We start from the raw sequence: 10,313 nt of genomic DNA, 5'->3' as shown, positions 1-10,313 counted from the left end.
TCTGATAAAGCCTTTGTCCAATAACTCTTGCAGCTGAATCTTCAGCTCTTGTAGCTCTGCTGGTGCCATTCTGTAAGGTGCAATTGATACTGGTGCTGCTCCAGGATAGACATCTATGGTAAACTCCACTTCCCTCCTTGGTGGTAACCCTGGTAACTCTTCTGGAAATACACCTAGATAATCACATACTGTTGGTATGTCTTGCACTTTTGACTTTTCTTTCTCTGCTTTTAATGCACATACCAGTATGCTTCACAACCCTTTTGCATTAATCTCTTTGCTGCCATGGCTGATATCACATTACCCAGAAAATCTCGCCGCTTCCCGACTACTGTAATCTCTTCCCCTGTTGTTGTATATAATGTCACCCTTTTCTTTGCACAATCAACTATAGCCTGATGTCTGGATAGCCAATCCATACCCAGAATAACATCAAATTCTCTAAATGATAACTCCATAAGATCTCCTGGAAACTCCTTTCCATGAATAACAATTGGACATCCTTTGACCACGGTATGGGTTTTTACTACATCTCCTAATGGATTAGTAACCAAAAAACGCTGACTCACATATGCAACTGCTAACCCTTTAACCCAATGTTTAGGTACGCTAATGAATGAATGTGATGATCCAGGATCAATTAAAGCATAAACTGTATGATCACATAAAGAAAACTCACCAACTATTACATCTGGAGCTTCCTCATCTTCCTTGGCTCGCATAGCATAGACCTTGGCTGGAACTCTAGTATCAGGTCTGTCCACAGTCTCTAATTGTTGTCTCTGCCCTCCGGAGATCTCACCTCTACCTCTGCCTGCTATGAACTGTGTAGGAACTTGTGCCCTCTTAGGACAGTCCTTCTTCTGATGGTCTGATGCTCCGCATATCATGCATCTACCAGTCACCATCCAACAATCTCCAACATGCCGTCTGCCACAATGCTCACAAGGTGGAAAAGTATAACCATCTGACCCTGCACTTCTACTGCCCAGCTCCTCTGCCTGAGCCTCGACTACCACCGGCAGAACTAGCCACGACTAATACCGCTGACGCGTTAGCACCCCTAGCTATGCCTTGGCTAAAGGGAGCCCTAGAACCAGCTGAAGTACTAGCACCTCTGAATCTCTTGCTCTCCGACTGATATGTACTGGGTGCACTCTGAGTCTGATCTCTCTTCTGCTGAGACCACTGGCGTCTGGTACGCTGATTGGCCTGAATTCGCTTTATCTCCTAAGCTACCTCTACCAAAGCTGAGAACTCTCTGCATCTGGAAGCTACCACTCCCATCTGAATCTCCTCGTTCGGCCTTCCTGGAACTTTTTACACCTCTCTGCCTCTATAGCCACTATCCGGCCACCATACCTGCTGAGTCTAGTGAATTCTCTTTCATATTCTGCAACTGACATTCTGTTCTGCCTAAGGTATAAGAATTCCTTCCTTCTAGCATCATGGTAAGCCTCTGTGATGAACTTTTTCTTGAATTCATCCAAAAAGAATTGCCAGGCATGCTGTTCTGCTGGTACTCTCTACTGAACAATATGCCACCATGTGTATGCCTCATCCATCAGCAATGACATAGCATAAATCAAACTGTCCTCTGGTGTACATTGTAACTGCTCCAGGACTCTCAAAGTACCATCTAACCAATACTCAGCTATTTTTGGACTGTCATCCTTGCTAGCTCTGAATTCTTTCGCACCGTTTTTTCTAATCTTTTCTAGTGGGGGCTTTCTTTCTCTGTCTACTACTATTAGTGCCTGAGGTATCACCCCTGCAATCTGTCTAAAAGTATCTGCAAATTGTTTTAACAGAACCTCCTGACCTGGTGCTACTGGAGCCTCACCCTCCACTGCTCTGGAGGCATGTGACTCGCTCTCACCTTCCTGTGACATCCTCCTAAAAGAAGAACAACTACTTAGTTCATTAGGGTAGTCATGGCATGTACACTGACATATGCATTCAAGCCCGGGGAACTAAACTAGTGCTCTGATACCAAAATTTGTAACATCCCTTCCCGGTCCACAGTTAACCCAAATGAACCGAACCGAGACGCTTCAATCTGGTTGAACCTATGTCCTTTCAGGCTGATATCCTTATGTATGCTGAATATTATAGCATGCTGTTGCTTTCTACATTAGTAATATATAGATATGTACTTAATATTTACAAGACGTTATACTAGTTTCCAAAATGAAATGGGCCCAACTATGTGCTTGTTTTCGCACCGCCCCCGAGCAATCCGAAGAACGTTCGCTTTTAGGTTTTTGGATTGGAAATGGAAAAGTGATTTTTATTTGAGCAAGTGGTGACAAAACCTTTTTGACTATGGTGCCGATAAATCGGTCTTACAAAACATTTGAGTCGCCACCCATTATTTCGGCAATGGGACCGTTTCCAATTTTATTTTATAAGAATGACTCCATTTAAACCCAATATTATTTAAGGCCAAAATTATTTAAAAAACTGGTCAGGCGCACCAAGGCGATTCTGGGTAAGGGAATTGGGTACGCCGGCCCGTTGGAAACCGACGCCGGGAAAAATCCGGCCTCTTTTAACCTTACGTTTTCTGATTTATCTTAGTTAGAAAAGCCAAATTATTTATTTACTTAAACCCAACCCGAATGAACCGAACCGAGTTCTTATATGGAAAATTAATTAATCGTCCCAAATCAAATCAGTTATTGCATTCATAATCATCCAAATCATCCAAATCATCCAACCCAAAGCAATTAAATCAAATAAATAAAAGACCCGCTCTTGCCTTATGGTTAAAGGCGGGCCACAAACCGAACCTAAAAATACATTCTACCCAATTTGGAATCAAACCCAAAAACCCGAAATCATGCATAATTACATTTTAATATTCTAAACTTAATTAAATTATAATTTGTCCATAATTAGTCATTTTCGGATTTGTTTGAAAAATTAAATTTTATTTTGTACAAAATTTATTATTTTTCGAAAGAATAAAAATTATTTCTGGAACCTTAGAACAGTTGCGTCACGCAACTGTTCTTTGAAGAATAGTTGCGTGACGCAGCCGTTACCTGCGTGACGCGGCTCTTCTGGGTAGAAGAAATGAAATTTTGGACATGAACAGTTCCGTCACGCAACTGCCAGCTCCGTTACGGATCTACTGGATAGGTGACGCAGCTGCTCTGGTCCGAATTCTGTTTTTAAATTGTTTGTTTAAAGCGCTTTTTATTTAAATATGTTCAAGACAACCTCGAATGACCAAAACGAACAGAATGCAATCTAATTAAGACCAAACTATTAAAACAACAATAAAATAAATAATCAATGAATAAAGCACAAAAGGTGTAAAGGGAATCACCTAATCCTCAGATTGAGGATCGTAAATAGTTTAACGAACGAAGGTTACGGCGATCCAAAAGCTTCGTCACCAAGGATTTAAATAATCACTCTTTTTCTCTCTTAATTTTCTCTTTTTTTTTAGTTTAATTCACTTAAAATTGATCTCTAAGGGCAATTCTCCTTCAAACCAACTCAAAAGAGCTTTTGGAGGAGAATATAACCGCAGGGTATGTTTTAGGGTTTTGGAAAATCGTCCCCCAGTTATCAAAAGTTGTTTTAAACGTGAATTAAAGGATCTATTTATATAAGTAGGTCACAGAGCATAGCTGCGTGATGCAGCCGTTAGCTGCGTGACGCAGCTTACTTGCTGTATCAGAGCTATATATCGTTTAATACAAAAACGGCATGTAGTCTAACATAGCTGCGTGACGCAGCTATAGCTGCTTGACGCAGCTCCGACCCAGTCAGACACTTAAAATCAATTTTAATTTAAATCCTTGGATTAAAAGACTTCTAGGTAGCATTAACCCATTCATTCCACATCCTCGTATCATCATTGGATTAGGTGGGGGCATAAAAACACGCGTCAATAGTGCCCTGTACATGCCATGATAAGTATAGACAGAACCAAAATATCAAAATGAGTAGCTACCTTGAAGACTGGGTCTTCCAAAGATGAACTGCAGTAGTTGTAAGATGACTCTCTACGGTCCAGTCTCAAAACCTATGAGTTAAACAGGTAACTCGCTGAGCAAATAAAACTCAGTGGATATCTCAACGTATAAAGAAACATGTAAGCACACACATATGTATAAATAAACATGTAAGCACACATATCATGATACTTCCATTATCGTACTTGCTGTTCATTATGCTATATGACTTATGCAATTTTTAGTCAATATAACTGTATAGCTCCATAAGGTTATAGTGAAACCCAAGTGATAAGAGGAACTATATGAAACTGGATGAATACTGTATGACTGGGCTGCTATGGCTCATATATAATCATATCCACTCAACGACCTATAGCCGGAGTACCAAACTATATGGGGCATAGATCTGCTATCCTATGTCGCGACATAGCCTTATCTACGTTGTTTCTACCTAACCTCAATGGAGCATATTATCGGTATGTCAATAGTACAAAACAAAAGCATATTAAATGCTTCCTAAAATTCATAAACCATACTGTTTACCTGTATGCTAATAGCCTCGCAAAGCGGGCAACTTGTGTTATGTTAGTTTCACATCATTTGCATGATTGCATTTTGTTTTTATACATTTTATGTTTGTTCGTGTTGTCTTTTTGTTTTAAAGTGATTGTAGGAATACAATTTGAGCAAAGGAATGAAAAGGCTTGTTTTCATAGAAAAAGAGGACCAAAAGGCATCAAAACACAAGTCTCGAGCGCGACATTAAACTGCGCGAGCGCGAGAAGCACTCAAGAGAGTCAGAGAGTTTACAAGCACAAATCGCGAGCGCGACATTCAACTGCACGAGTGCGAGAAGCACACAAGAGAGTTAGAGAGTTTACAAGCACAAGTCACGAGCGCGACCCTGAAACTCGCGAGCGCGAGTCGTATTTCCAGCCTGCACAGTTTGTACTATTTTGGTCATATCTCTCAATTTATAACTCCGATTTAGGTGATTAAAAAACTCATGGACAGCTAAAACATAGAGAAACAAATAACTCTTCTATACCACTTCCTAATTCCATTGTTAAACAGGGTCAAAATCAGGATGAAGTTACTGTTCAGTTATCCAACAAACCTGTTTCAGCATGAAATCAATATCTACTTCATTTATTCATTTCATCCCATGCTTTCTCACCATTTCCAGTCCTCTTACTCAACATTTAGCAACATATCTTCTCATTATCAACACACTACACAAGTTCTCATGCAATAAAATTTGTTAAACTAAAAGAGATATCAAACCTTCACTTAAAAAAGCTTGAAATCTTCTTCTTAGCTTCCTTTTTCTTCTACCTTTGAGCTCACCTCTCCTATACATAAGCACTCTTATGAATAATCTAAAATATCACTAAATTATGAAATTCAAGAAATTCTACTTACTTGGATAGAATAGAGGTTGAATTTAATGCTTAAATACCATTAAAATTGATGGAGAAAGGAAGGTGGCATAGTAAGGTAGATGAAGGAGATGAAGATGAAGATGAAGAAAGGAAAATGAAATGGAAGTCTTGGGAAAGCTCCAATATATCATTGATTGTATGTTAAAAATTACCAAATAGTACCTAAATTTTCAATAGGTTACAATTTAATACCTAAACTTTATATGTTAGTGCAAGTAAGTCCTAATCCTTATACTTTGATCTTTTTGTTTTATTCAAGTAAGTCCACTTCTTTTCATTATTATTGTAAATCCCATTCTACCCCACTCTGGACTCTAATGGCTCGAACCGGGTTTTGGTTCAGCCCGACTCAACTCGACTCTATGCAACGACTCGATTCAGTAGGATGTCACAGTAACTCCAAACCAACTAATCAATAAGTCATAATAGCCTTCGAGCATATTTCAACGATATTATTAAGTATACTATACCTAATTACCAAATAACTATAGATTTACATAATAAAACTTGATTTGCCATGTCAAATACAAATGCTCTCATTGATAGTTTCTATATTATACTTACTCGTCTAAGCCTTAGATTTTAATTTCCCCCTAACAATATTTTCATAAATTCCTAAGTTAATGAACATAAACATTAGCTAAGGATTTCCATTTCAATAACAAATCTTCTAATTATAACTAATATCCATGAAATGTATTTAGCATTATTCAAAATTAATTGCTTCTAACAATATGCCCCTAACTAATTCTTAACAAGAATTTTATCTAACTAATTATTTGTTAGAATTCAATTTATTCAACTATAAATTCTAGATTTGGAATTTATACTGAAAATGAGAGAATAGGTCTTACGGCATACCGGTTGAGAATCGGACTACAATTCCATGATCCGTATGAAGAGGAGATCATTCTGTCTCTTGGGCCTCGCTGGAGTATCGCCGGACCGCCGTTGCAAGCCGCCGTCCACTGTGGTCGGAAGATCGGACTTCACCGGAATTGAGCAACTTATATACCAAAATGCTCGAAATCTCTGTGACGAACTCGGATTGGGTGTGCCTAATTTGGCGGGAAATGGCCTCAACAGTGGCTTTGCCACTGCCGTCCATGGCAGTTCCGTCCGTCGAGTCCTACCAGCGAAATCGATAGGAGAGAAAGACTCGCCTGGAAGTGAGGAGTTGTCGACGCGTGTCCCTCGCCTTAAAGCCGCCAGGAACGGCGTAGATCGCCTGAAGAAGAAAATGGTGAGGTGCGACCTTCTCGAACGCGATCTCTCGTACTTCAGGCATCAATTGCATGAATGAAGACCATGGGCGGGTTCCTCTCATCGAGCACTTGAAGTTTGAGTGCTTGGTTGCCGGAATCCGTGGCCAGTGGCCAGAAAACGCAGTGAAACAAGGGAGGGGGAGGCTATCGCGCGACGGAGGAAAGGAATGAGAAAGAGGAGAGAAAATGGGGCCAAAAAAAATAATTTGGCAACATTCTAGGGACTTCTAGACCATTTCGGTTCAATTCGAACCGATTTGGTCCAAATCAATGATTTAACTCGATTTTTACTCGGTTAACAGGTTTCTATCTGGTTTTCAAAAAAAATTCAAGCTGGTTCACGGGTCCGATTAATTTATTTTAATTGATTTAATATTTAATGTCCAATATAATTCTTAAGAAGTTTAGAAAATTCTCGGTTAGGTGTTGCGATACTATACTTTGGGCTTGGGCCCAACTCACGAGTTTGGATGCGGATTAAAATTATACAGTACTTGTAACCCACACAGTCAAAAATCCTGATTTTTGATTTATAAATATTTAAAAGTTTTTGAAAATAAAATTACGGGGTGTTTCATAAATATGCTATAATATTTGTCTATTTAATTATTTATATTTAATATAATATTACTATTTATTTCTTTATATTTATTATTAAATCATTGTTTAGTACTTCACATAATGATAAAAAAAAAATTGTTTGGGTTGAATAACTAAATAGTCTTAAGTTATAAAATCAATTACTTTAATTTAAAAGTTTAGCTCAAGTTCGATAAGCATGCTTGAGTCTGACTTATTAAATTTATTGAACAAATATGAGTGGAATTTTTTCTAATTGAGTTTCAAATAGCTCATAAGGATTTGGTTAATTTAGGATTTAGATAATTTTAATTTAGTTATATAAAATAAACTAAATTTATTTAAAAACAAAATCAAAACATTTCAATTTAATTTTATACACAATGTGATTTGAAAAATATAATTCAATTTTTAATTTTATCAGTTTGATTTGAAATCAAACCAGAACTATTGTAAACCTATAAATCAATGTGTTGGCACTTGCAAATGACGACAGTTTAATAAAAAAATACATCTTCTCATTAGAGATAGTCATGAATCGAATTTAAGTTAGATTTAACAATATTCATATACAATATGCCAATAAAATATTCATAGCAGCCCTAAATAAGATCATATTAAAATTGGGTCGTGGAGTTAAAGTATATTAAATAAATAAATAAAAACATAAAAAATAATTGCTGAATACGGGTCAAATTAGTAAAATATGTATACTGCAGCCCATTCATCTGTCGCATGTTAAAGAAAAGGGAAAAGGAAAAACTATTTTTTAGTCTACAAACCAATATGACAAATCTATGTTAATCAAAAGTTCCATGACCAAATGCTATGGACTAGTGCTGTCAAATAAATAACTCCATTTAAGTCTTTTTATTTAACTCCTATTCTTTGTCATTCTGATGTTGTAGAATTACTATTGCAGAAAGCAGGAGACAACAAATCAAAAATACTCCGGCCACGCCATTTTTTCAAGGGCAGAGGGGAGGTTCAATGATGTAAAAGAATCAGTAGCAAACAACTGTGTTACAGGAGCTGGGACAAAAACTCGAAACATACAAACAGAAGAAGCAAGTTCTTCCTTGATCCATTAAAAACAAGATCACAATCCTCAATTTCACTGAGAGCAGCAATATCTAGATAATGTTTCAGCCGCTAAACCTTGATACTTGACCAAAATTAAAACTGTTGATCTTTCCGGGGTTAACAAGGAGGGAGGTAATGGTTTCCAAACATCTAAGAAAGAAATAAAGCCAAAGAAAACTACCAATACAAGAACCCATGGAATTCAAAGCAACAAGAAAAATTGATAAAATTAGCTCATTTTTTTAATGAATCTGTAAGATAGCAAATTCCGCACCTGTGGCTGTGAGATTCTCCTTTCACTTGTACCAGAATTTGACAATGGAGAACTGATCCCATTGACAAGCTGAGTATTAAGAGCTTTCACTTTGACAGAATTTTTTTTGCAAGTGCATGAAATCGCAAAACAAGTAATAAAGAGTGAGTAGAGTATGTTTTTACTAGGATTGTATACAAGTACTAAAATTATGTTAACCTACTATTATTTAAACGACAATAAGGAGAATTATTTTAAGAAATTAAATTAAAAGAAATAAAAGAGAATAAAAAAGAAATCAAGCAAGACAATTTAATGAAAAGAAATTAAAGATTAAAAGCTACTAGTGATTGTGACTTCACTTAATTCTATCCAATTTATTTTATTAGTTTGATAATCAATTTTAATTGTTCAAGTAGGGGAAACAACCTTAAAATCAGTAACAAGCTCTCCCGATGTATTATTAGCTATTTTAACCCGGTCTAATTATCTATCTTCTAATAGCGTAATCAAACATGAATTAAATAATTAAGTTTTATGGTTTATTTATAAATTCATAACCAAATATCGTTAATTTATAAAACCCCCATGAGTCAAACTATATAGCTTTCGCATCAAGTTATTATTCTCATATAATTTATTACCTTTTTATATCAAAAACCCTTCTCCCGATAGTGATTAATGAAATAAATAAATCCAAGGGAAAAACTCTGCCTAGAAGCATTAATAATAAATAGTACTTTGAACACGGAAAAACAAATATAATATTATAAATTGGAATAGAAATTAAGCATACATCAAATCCCTAGTATAAAAATTTAGTTCGACATAGTAAATAAATTAAACCCAAATAAAGTTGTAAATATTCTCATTATCAACATGAATATTGAAAAAAAAAAAAAAAAAAAGAGAGTTTAGAAATAAAAACTAGTTGATAATTGGCTTGTATCGCTTCCTTGAATTATGATCTCCAACTTTATTGCTTGAAGTCTTGTAAAGAGAAACGATATAGAGAAAAGAATATGGAATAATGGATGTGTTGTGAATCTGTTGCCTTTAGTGTAGAGATTTTTCTTTATATAAACTTCGTAGGGTGTGTTTGAATCCGAGTAGGAAACTAGCTGGACTAATTAGGAAGAAATATTATTTGAGTAGAAAACTGATTTTATGTTGTATTTCTTCCCAATTAGGAGTCTTCTTTGACCAAAGAGGGCTGAAACTCAAACAAGGTAAGTATTATATTATTCTCATACAGCTCCATGCACAAGACACGTCTATGCTTCAAATCTACACGGGCTAAATAATTAAATTCAATCCACTTGAATTTTCAGCTTTCTTGGAGACACGGCCGGCATCTGACACGGTTAGGCCGTGTACTTTATTGACTTGGCCATGTTGAGCATTTATCTCCATTTTTCAGGTCCAACCTTTTTTGATGCAAATTTTAGCTGCTTTCTTGCTAAAAACCCTTCAAATCAAGCTTATCAAGAATCAAGAAAACTTAATTAAAAACATAAATAAATCTAAACAAAACTAATTCAAGTAATTAAAAACACTAAAAATCTTAATAAAAATTATATTAAAAATACTATAAAAATAAGACTTATCAAAATTCCTCAAATTTAAACCATTGCTTGTCCTCAAGCAATAAAACTAAAAAAAAATAATAATAAAACAAAAACAAAAAAAACTAAACAAACTATCAAAGCTAACTTAATAT

This window comes from Jatropha curcas, chromosome 8 (genome assembly GCF_041381405.1).
Source record: "Jatropha curcas cultivar XTBG-Jc1 chromosome 8, XTBG_Jcur_1.0, whole genome shotgun sequence".
Taxonomy (NCBI): domain Eukaryota; kingdom Viridiplantae; phylum Streptophyta; class Magnoliopsida; order Malpighiales; family Euphorbiaceae; genus Jatropha; species Jatropha curcas.
This window is presented reverse-complemented; position numbering follows the sequence as displayed.